This window comes from Mesocricetus auratus, unplaced genomic scaffold, assembly GCF_017639785.1.
Source record: "Mesocricetus auratus isolate SY011 unplaced genomic scaffold, BCM_Maur_2.0 Super-Scaffold_100046, whole genome shotgun sequence".
Lineage (NCBI taxonomy): Eukaryota > Metazoa > Chordata > Mammalia > Rodentia > Cricetidae > Mesocricetus > Mesocricetus auratus.
The window spans coordinates 5,391,582-5,402,138 of NW_024429223.1; the positions used below are offsets into that span (position 1 = coordinate 5,391,582).

Sequence of the window (10,557 nt, forward strand, 5' to 3'; positions counted from 1 at the left end):
ATGTATTTTTCTGCTCCTCATTTCTTCCTACATCTTGACTCTTTTGTTCTGGAATCATGAAGAATGGACACTTCGCATATGTGTAACTGACAAACCAGAAGAGGCCATGAATTTGAGAGAGAGTAGGGGAGGTGTGGGAGGGACTAGAAGGTGATGGGAAAGGGTTAGGACGGATGCAAATGCAGTTCTCTTGTGGGAAATTCTCAAAATAGCAAAAAGCAAATTAACAACGAGAACGGATGCTTCAATTTTTGATATTTGAGAGGCTACTTGGATTTCTCCTCCTCCATGTGTGCCATTTGGATCTTGTAATTGTCTATTCTTCTGGCCCGAAAAGCAAGCTGCACCAAGCTGGAGCCTGTGGGGTTGTCCTCCTGGGCTTGTTTTCCCCGGTATCACTTTTTTTTCCTTGAATATCTGCTATGTCATTTTCACCTGCGCCGTGTTTCTATTTGTCTCTTTACAGATGTTTCATATTTCGGGGCAGGGCCCTTTCATCTGGTTCTGCCCTCACCTCATTCACCCGACTCCACAGTTCACTTTTCCCTCCGGGCTGAGCCGAAAGCACACAGTAAATAATGCGGCATATTTTCGGCGTGATGCGACTGCCATGGTATCCTCTTCTTAAATAACACAGTCTTTTCATAGGTACCTTTTTTTGAGCCACATTATTCAAGCTAAAACAAGAAGTTGACCAAACTAAGAACATTCTCCAGTGTGGGCTGACTCCTCTCCTCCCGTCTCCTTGCCCACCTGGCTACCCCGCAGCTCAGATGAGTTAACTCAAAGATGGGTTGCCATGAGCTTGCAATCCTGTTTAGACGCAAGGTGGCTGAAGAGGACTGGGAAGGATTCCAGGAGACGGTCACAGCAGGAAAAATGTCAAGGTTTTCCGGTTCCCTTCCTGTGTTTCCTAAGCCAAAGGCAAGGTTCTATTTTCCATGGGGAGTTTCCTACTACTGGACCCCGCCCCCACCTTCGGTGTAGAGGGTATTTCATCCCTAGCCACCCAAAGAAGGATTTGGAGGGGGCAGTTGCCACGGAGAGCCTCTGATGCCTGGGTTCCTGTGCTTGCTGACGCCGTAGACACTCTTGACCTTCTGGGAAAAGAGCCGCTCAATGTCCGGTCTTGAGGATCTCACGGCAGACTGGTCACTTTCACAGTTCTGTCTGGCTATCCAACATGCAGTTGTTTGCACTCACTCTGCGATGGGCCCCCTATTCCCATGATGCCTGCTGCTCTGTCAGAAATGAATATGTGACCAGCATAAACTAAGTCAGAAAACAGCAGGTCCCTGTCTCAACACGGGTCACAAGAGCCACGTCCTGGGTCAGCAGGTGAATGGATGGATAAAGAAAACGTGGTATTTGTACACCACGGGGCAGTCCCCAGACACAAAGAAAAATTAAATCAGGCCATTAGAAGGAAAATGCACAAAAGTGAAAGTCGTCGCGTTAAGAAGAGGAGCCAAGCCAAGGGAGACAAGCCACGCGAATTCTGAATTTTCTCACATGTGTGGGATCTGAGTTTTATGTACGGTTAAATACACACTGATGTGTGTTTTTATTTCAGGTGTATATATGTCCATAAAATAAAGGAGTCTGTGTGAAGAGAAAAGGGGAGGGCGGAGGAAAGAGAAGCAAAAGAATTAACGAGACAGGAGGGGTTGGAGAGATGGCTCAGGAGGACCCAGATTTAATTCCCAGCTCCCACACTGGACAGCTCACAGCCTCCTGTAACTCCAGCTCCACCGGGTCCCAACACCTTGGAGCTCTGCAGGCACCTGCACTCATATGACCCATCATATATATAATTTCACAAAGTAAAATTTTCGAAAAGAGCCGGGCGGTGGTGGCGCACGCCTTTAATCCCAGCACTCGGGAGGCAGAGGCAGGCGGATCTCTGTGAGTTCGAGGCCGGGCTGGTCCGACAGCCTCCAAAATAATACAGAGAAAGCCTGTCTTGTAAAACGGAAAGAAAAAAATTTGGAAAAGAAGTAACGGGACACATACAGAAGCAAAGCCTTTGATGTTCATGCAGGAAACAAGATGTCCATGTGGGAAAATGAGAGCTGTTATTTTATACAATGAATTACACACTGACTTTTTTAAAAAGACAGCAGGTCTGCGTTCCTTTTATGTCATCTTCCTGCTTTGAAATCACTTTGGGGAAAATGGTGAGCCACCATTTTTTCTACTGCATTTAATGATAACTCATTGATTCTGATTCTCTGTATACAGCTACCCGGAGAAGGTGTTTTGGCCCAGCACTCCTACTCATGTCCTGTTGTCATTCTGGGTGGCCCCTGATGGAGGGAGTTAAATATTTAAGCTCATCGTCCAGCGCTACCCACGAGTGTGTTTGAAAGAGTCCCCAGCAGACATTACTCAGCAGCTATATATATAAACGAATATTCATACAGTACCCACCTCAAACCTGTTTTCCGTTGCTACAGCAGAAGGTCTGAGACTGGGGGATTCAGAAAGGAGCTTATTTTGGCTTATGACCAATCAAACCCAAGATAGCTGCGTCTAGCAAAGGCTCCATGACACTCTGACTCTCGGGGTAGAAAAACCAGGACAACAGACGCTCATGAATGACACAAATGAACAATGAGGCTTTGTGACAGGGCATGGGCGCTCATCCTGACTAACCCAAACACCCTGAGGGAAAGGACTCACTCCGTGACTTAAACGCCTTCCAGGAGACCCAGGGGTGGACTGTGACCCTGGAGTCAAGGCCCCAGCACTCCGTCTTCCTTCCGACGGACATATTCAAACCTCAGCAGCATGAGGATGGACATCCTGGGCAGGGGGCGGGGATGGGGACAAGTCAATCGCAATTAAGACGTCTGTGTCACAGTAAAGGGGAGTTGGAGTAGGAGGGGATCAGAAGAAGTCAGAGGGGGTGTGTCAGGGAGAGCACCATGGAATTGAGTGGGATGGGCCACGTGGTTTAACAAGAGAACACGGGACAAGGTGGGAGACCCAAGGCTTAAAGTCCCAATGAGCCCCGTGTGGATATTTGATACACTTCCAGGAGAGGGAGCCCGGGCAGAGGAAACGGGACAGAGGAAGATGACTGGAGAGGTCACAGAGGCTTGTCTGGCAGGGTCCTGCCAGAGATATCAGACTTGGTGGTTATTAAAAGAGAAACAAGGAGGCCACAGAGAGTCCGGGAGAGGAAGCCCAGGACTTAACTTATAATACCTCAGAGTATCACTCTGTCAGCTCCAGAAGTACCGGAAGCAACTACAACCAGCCCAGAGCCGGTTAATGGTCTCCACGATCACTGAGTCTTCTAGATGGGTGACTCAACACCCAGGGCGCACGTTGTGTGGGAATCATACTTTAGAATCGCAATGCTGAGGCCACACCCTAGACAGATTCAATCAGGGCCTTTGGAACAGGTGCTGGGCGTCACCGAGCTACAGATTTCCCTAAGGGGTGCCATGTGTGGCTGGGCCACCGGCTACCGTTTCGTGTGGCTGTTTGTTTGTTTTAGAATCTTTTGCAGAGAGGCTTTTGAATTGGCTACATCCATGACTCAGATATGGTACATGCTAGTGCACCCAATTTCAGTTGTTCTTAAACGACAGCCTAACACACCGATGGAAGTAAGCACTGGAGAGGGGGACATGGGGATCGGGTCACTGTCAGAGATGGCTGCTGCTCCTGCCTGCTCCGGAGTCACCAGGCTGTGAAACCATGGTGTAGGCCACCTATGGGTTTTATCCCAAGCTCCAGCCCAGAAGGCAACCCTTGAGGAAGACCATTTATTTTTTATCCCAAGCTCCAGTCCAGAAGGCAACCCTTGAGGAAGACCCACAGGGCCTCTGGCTCATTCCCGGCTGTATCAGAAGGCTGCATTGCACCTGGTGGGCAAAACGCCATAGGGCCAGCTGACACTCTGGAAATGGGGAGCCTTCTGGGCTAAACCTGGTTGCCCTAATGGGTGGATCTCATATACATGTAACATGCCAAGAAGAGCTGCGTTCACACGGCAGAGCTAGGAACACCAACTGGCCCCAATGAATGCTCTTGAGGTATAATACCCAGACCCAAAGCCCAACCAAGGGAAGGGGCTGACCTGGGTGCACCTTAGGTCACCCAGGGCCGCTGACAACATATGGCTTCTGAACAGTTAAAGATGTGATATTGATTTGAATTCAAAGTTCCATTCTTGAAAAACTTCTAAGTGTGTGTGTGTGAGAGAGAGAGAGACAGAGACAGAGACATAGACAGAGACAGAGAGACAGACAGAGAGAGAACTAGACATTTTGTGAAAGCTAAAATGTAGACTAATTCAAGTCAAAAGTAGCATACTGGCTCACTGTGTTGTCTCAAGCCTTTAATGCCAGCACTCAGGAGCAGAGGCAGGAGGATCTCTGTGAGTTTGAATTTGTTCAATAATCATACACTACAGGCCCCGGCCCCTTAGACGTGGAGTCCTACCACTCACAAGGCTGAGGCAAGAAGATCACATTCCAGGCCAGCCTGGGCTACATAGCCAGACCAACCTCCAAAAGACAAACTCTGTTAGGGCTGGCAATGACCTATGAGAGCCTTATGCTGTCATTCAAAGGGGCAGAAATGCACCCACTTACCACTCCTGGAAAGGGCCAAGAGTTGACTGTCCTTGGTCCTTCTTCAGCCTCTGGGCCTCCTTCAGTGACTCCAGAGCCCAGCACGGAGCCATCTGGAAATGCAGAAACTGTCAGCGCCCAGCTGCAGAATTGCGATGTAGGAGGAGAATTTGAGACGATGGGAATGCCAGCGCAGTCATGTGACATTTTGTATTCTTTTGTCATTATTTATCACGGGAAACTGGTTGCCCAGTGGCTAGTTGTGTTACAAACTATATTCTCCCCATCATGATCTGTTCCACACTTTTTATAATGCCTTTTTAAAAAGACTCATTTATGTTTTACTCATGTATATGTGTATGTCAGGGTGAGTTTATGTATATCGTATGCATGGAGGAGGTGCTGAGGATGCCAGAAGGGAGCATAAGCTCCCTCCTGAGCCTGATCTTCACCAGTTGTGAGCTGCCTTACGAGGGTGTCGGGAACTGAACCTGGGTCCTCTACAAGAGTGGCAGTGTCCTTACCTGCTGAGCCGTCTCTTCTGCCTTTTAATAAGCAAGATGTTTTTCCCTGTGGAGGCAATTGCAAGTATCAGTCTTCCTAGACAGTGGTGCTTTTCAAATATGGTGTAAGAAGTCTTTTTCTACCCTACGCTAAGAACGGTCTGGTTTGTGTCTTGGTGCTTGCCTGTTTCCTCCTCAATTCAGGCTCACAATCTGTCTAGAATAGACCTTTGTGCGCGGGTGGGATGGGGTGAAATCAGAACCAAGTCACTTGCCCCATCTGTCTCTGTCCAGTTGACCCAGCAGTATTTATTGGAGGGACGTGATTTGCCTCTACAATGTGAGTTTTGTTATGAACGCAAGACACACTTTCTCTCTCTCTCTTTCTCTCTCCCTCCCTCTCCCTCTCCCTTTCTCCCTCTCTATCTCTTGCTCTTACCTTACTCTTTCCTCTTCCTGTTGCTCGTTTGTCCCAACCCTGAGTACCCCACACCGTCTTAAGTGTTATAACTTGGTGATCGCTTTGAATAACCATAGAGTAAGACATCTGCCCCCTTCTTAATAGTTGCCTTGACTATCTTTGGGCCTTCAAAACTTCGTTAAAATTTAAACCAAGCTGTTAACTTGAGTCCTCTCAAAAACCCTGGCCATTTTTTTTACTTGGACTGTATTAAGTATATGAATTATTTTGGAAAAATGAGTCTAGTTAAAATCTGATGCAACGTGGTGCATGAAGAATTTGCTTAAATTTTAATGATTTACGCTATATTGCAATTGTATTATGTTTTATAATTTAAGAATGTATTTCAGATCCTATAATTACGATCTGGTTTCATTATTTTTTAAGTTATATGCATGTCACGTGCACATGTGAGCATGTGTACATGGTTGTAGGGAGCATAGAGGCCGGAGGAGGGCGTCCTACCTTCTGGATATTGCAGGTGGTTGTAGGCCATCCAACACAAGAGGAGAGGGGGGGATCTGTAGAGTGTAGTCTTCCTTGCCAGTCGCCTGGGCTCTGCCGCACTATCTGAACCCCCAAATAACACACAGGACACTATATTAATTAGGAAGCTGCTGGCCGTTTGCTTGGTTTCTTACTGGCTATCTCTGACTTAAGTATTTAACCCATAATTGTTAATCTAAGTATTTCTCTTACTGGAGAAAAGGGTCCAGACCTCTTACTCTGGCGGTCTATATGGTGTCTCCCTCCCTCTGCCTCTCTTTCCCAGAATCCTCCTTGATGCCTAGTCCCACCTATCTTGCTTCCCTATTGGCCGACAGTGCTTCATTCAACAACCAATAAGAGAGACAGATTTACAGAATGACATCTCCCATCAGGGATCAAACTGAGATCCTCTGTGGGAGCAGTACGTATTCTGAATTGCTGAGCCATGTCTCCAGTCCCAATATAAAGATGATTATTAACAATAGTATTTTATATTTGCTAGCACAGAGGCCTGACCTACCTGTCATGAAATATATGTCTATAGTGCAAATGCAGTGATGGCCATTGCTTTTTAACTATTTGTGGTGCTGGGTATTGAACCCGGGGCCTTGTAATCCTTCTTGTATTCCCAAATGTGTAGATTTCTAGCTCTCTTATATTTACTTTTGTTAATGTTATGAAACAAAGAGTATTTTCATTTTTACAGTTTGATGCATTTTCAAGTGTCCATGAGCCTATTTTTCAGACTCACTATTTTTCATGGATGAATTTAGGTATCTCCACAAAATATAATCATTCTGTTCAGATGCACTTTGATGTCTACGTTTTAGTAGTAAATCCTGATGGCATAAAGTCCTCCGTTATTTTTTTTCTCAAACAGTACTGACAATTCTAGAACATTCTTTCCCCTGTATACGCATTACAGTAACATTGCCTTGGGCTGGAGGGATAGCTCAGCCATTAAAGGCTAGACTTACAGCCAAAAACATAAGAATAACATTGCCCAGTTTTATACTTTAATCTATTGGGTTCAAATATGTTGAAATAGCTGGCTAGTTTGGAAAGAATTTATATATTTTGAGTACTGATATTTTTATCATAGAAAATAGCATTTAATCCATTCACTAATGTTTCTTTTATATCTCAAACAAACCTTAATAGATATTTTAAAAATTATTTTATTGTGTATGTGCACATGTGTCTGTGCCTATGAATGCACTGCCCACGGTGGCCAGAAGAGGGCACCTTGTCCCTGGAGCTGGAGTCATGAGTGCCTATAAAGCACCAGGCATGAGTGCCGTGAGAACCCAGCTCAGTTCTCCTACAAGAGTAGCAAACGCTCCTAATCCCTGAGCCAGATCTCCCCAGTTCCCTTCATATAGTTTTTTAAAAGTCTTTCTTTTATAAAGGTTTATTTTTAGAATAAATTTTAAGTGAGCACCACAGTAACAGAAACTAGAATTTTAAGTTATGTTAGAAGTAAATATACCCAGAGAAGCTCATTATCTCCCCTGACCCTTCCCCTACTTGTCAGTGGCTTTATTGGTCTCTTGTTTGACCGTATAGTGTTTCTTCAGCCAAGAAAGAAGCAACTATGGAGCTGTTGGTGTGGCTCAGGGATGTACAGCTTGGCCAGCATACGCTAGGCTCTGGATCCCACCTGCAGCACTATTCAAAACCAGGAACCTCCTTGTCCACTACTTCTGTCCTGTGTGTATGTGCATGCATGTGTGTGCATGTGTGCACATGTTCATATTATACATATATTTTTTTCCTGTACATGTCTATACCTTTTTTGTCATTTAGTAATGTCAAGTCTTCCATTCCCCAGCCCCATAATGCTCCCTTGACAAGTGTCCATTATGACCCCACTCAGATCTAACACCAGAACTTCTTATCACCTCGGAAGACCCCCATATACATCAAGCCACCCCCTATTATTTTCTTCTCTCTGAATACCCTACCAGGTACCTTTCTGCTACATCTCTCTATAAGTGTACTGTTCTGGGTATCTCAGAATAAGTAGAATTATCTGCTTTGCAGATAACTGAATTGTTCCCCTCAGGGTCTGTTCATGCCTGTTTCACGTCTTTTTCAAGATTGACTAATAGTCCATTGTATGTGTGTACCACATTCTGCTCATCCATTTTCCGGCCATCACTTGAGTTCACTCTGCTTTTGGCTGCCGTGAATTCAACTATAGTAATGAAACATGCTTTCAGTATTTTTCCATAATTACCTAGGAGCAATTGTTTAATTTTTTTTCAAGGACTCACACCTCTCCTCTTTGGACTCTAGTTTCCATGGCAATACAGACTCCACCCATGCTCCAGAGATTCTCTGACTGATGTCTGGGCACCCTGCTGGATCTTTTCACCCAAGAGGAAGCACTCTGAACCCTTGGGCCCTGGCAGGGACACTGTGCTTTTCATCAATCAGGGGGAATTCAAGTCCTTCCCAAACATTTTCCCTCATGGGGAAATTGCATCCATGACTTCCGTGTCCAGGGTAAAATAACTTTACCTACTGTCTTAGTTTGGGTTTTCTATTGCTGTGAAGAGATGTCATGACCATGGCAACTCTCATAAAGAAAACATTTAATTGCGGTGGCTGCGGCTCACTTACAGTTGCAGAGGTTCAGCCCATTATGATCACGATGGGGAGCGCAGCGGTGTGCAGACAGAGTGCTGTGTCTTGAAGGCAACAGATGTGGAGCATAGCGGCATGCAGACTACAGGAAGTCAACTAAAAGTCGCATTGGTGAAATCTTGAGCAAAAGATACCTCAAAGCCCGCCCCCAACAGTGACACACTTCCTTCAACAAGGCTGCACCTCCTGATAGTGCCACTCCCTTTGGGGGGCTATTTTCTTTCAAACCTCCGCGCCTAGTGCCTGCTACCCATGTCTTCATGATGGAAAAACAGCCGGAATTCCCTTTGGGAACACTCTTGTACCAGAGAAGTCCCATGAGACGTTACCACCCATCTGATGGGAAATCAGCAAACCTCACTAGGTAACACAGGTTTGTTGGGAGACGTCATTCTGTAAAGATGTGTCTGATTGGTTTAAATGAAGCACTGTTGGCCAATAGGAAAGCAAGATAGGTGGGACTAGGAGTCTAGGAGGATAGGAGGATTCTGGGAAATGTAGTGAAGGGAATCGTTGCGATGTGATTTCCCCTTCCCCCCCAGGAAAGAACGCAAGTCAGCAATCTCAGAAAGATAAGTCCTTATAAAAATATATATTGGTGATTATGGGTCAATAATTATGTCAGAGCTAGCCAATGAGAAACAACAGCATATGGCCAACAGCTTCATAATTAATATAGCGTCCTGTGTGTTCATTTGGGACTGACGAGGCTCTGGAACCAGGCTGGCAGGAAGACTACACGTTACACAGGCAAGTCTTGAACTCATCACCCTTGTGCTCCATGCTCCTGAGTCTAGGACCATAGGAACTGATCCAACAATCCCTCCTTTTCCCCAAGAGCTAGCCATCGCGAAAGCATTCTCTCTCTTTTTACATCTCCCCTTCACCACCTCTGCTTCTCAATGGACGTCCACCATTGAGAACAAACCGGAAGAGACCCTGGTCCTCCATTATGGCAGCAGGTTCCTGGCATCATCTGCCCTTTGCACTATATGTTTTTTTTCTCGTCTCCTATTCCTCAGCCTCTCCTGTGATTTTTTTCCAGGAGAACCCCTGTTGGCCTATGATGCACAGACTATGATCCATCAGGCCTGGAGTTCCCCGTTGCAGAGCTGGGAAAGGCATCCAGATCTGTTTCATGCTGAAAAGCTGGCCTGCAGACACAGTTCCCGGACCTCGGGACCTCCGGCACCTGCCTCTTTGCTTTATGTCAGAGTGATGGTGACTTCCCACTCCCGGGCAGATAACAGAGGGTGCATGCCTGCATCTGAGAAGCAAGGCATCTCTTCCAGCCCCCTCGGGTATCTGGCAACACACTGGATCAGCCAGCAGGGCTGTGGTGAGTGTTTACCAAATCAACTTGCAGAGAAGGGAGTGAGATCCTACGCAATTTGGGGTTTTTCTCTGCTGAAACAGCCAGTTAGATCATTAACTGATTCAAGAAGTGAGGGATTGACAGCATTTTTGTAAAATATATAAACTGACAGGCTTTGTCAAACACTTCCCAGAGAACTACAGAATGCCATCACACAAACCAAGATTTTTCCACACGGTCCTTCTAGGAGCCACATGAAACCCAGCCCTGTGCAGTTCTGCAAGGCAACTGAACCTTGACAGAACCGTCCCCTAAGTGGCCATGTATAACCGCAGGTAGATTATGAAGAGATTTAGTGGAGGAAGTTACCCAAGATATTATCTAGGAATTCTGGAGCACTGGATACGGCTGCCCAAAGCGGCCCATAAGAGATACTCCTCACTGATGTCAGCATCACCTTGGAAATCCGTTGGAGGATGCTCAGCCAGGGCCAGCTTATGCCAGTCACACCTGCTGTCACCCACTCCTTCCAGCCACGCCCAACCCTCCCCCGGG

General features: G+C 46.2%; 1 long non-coding RNA gene across 1 annotated transcript; it reads right to left on the minus strand.

Annotated features, from left to right (window-relative positions):
* Positions 1 to 5,076: 5,076 nt before the first annotated feature.
* LOC121135994 lies at positions 5,077 to 8,866 on the minus strand. Its single transcript, XR_005873105.1, has 3 exons — positions 8,664 to 8,866; positions 6,015 to 6,119; positions 5,077 to 5,156 (listed from the first exon to the last, which is right to left on the minus strand). It is a non-coding gene; the product is annotated as an uncharacterized LOC121135994 (long non-coding RNA).
* Between the last annotated feature and the right edge of the window lie 1,691 nt (positions 8,867 to 10,557).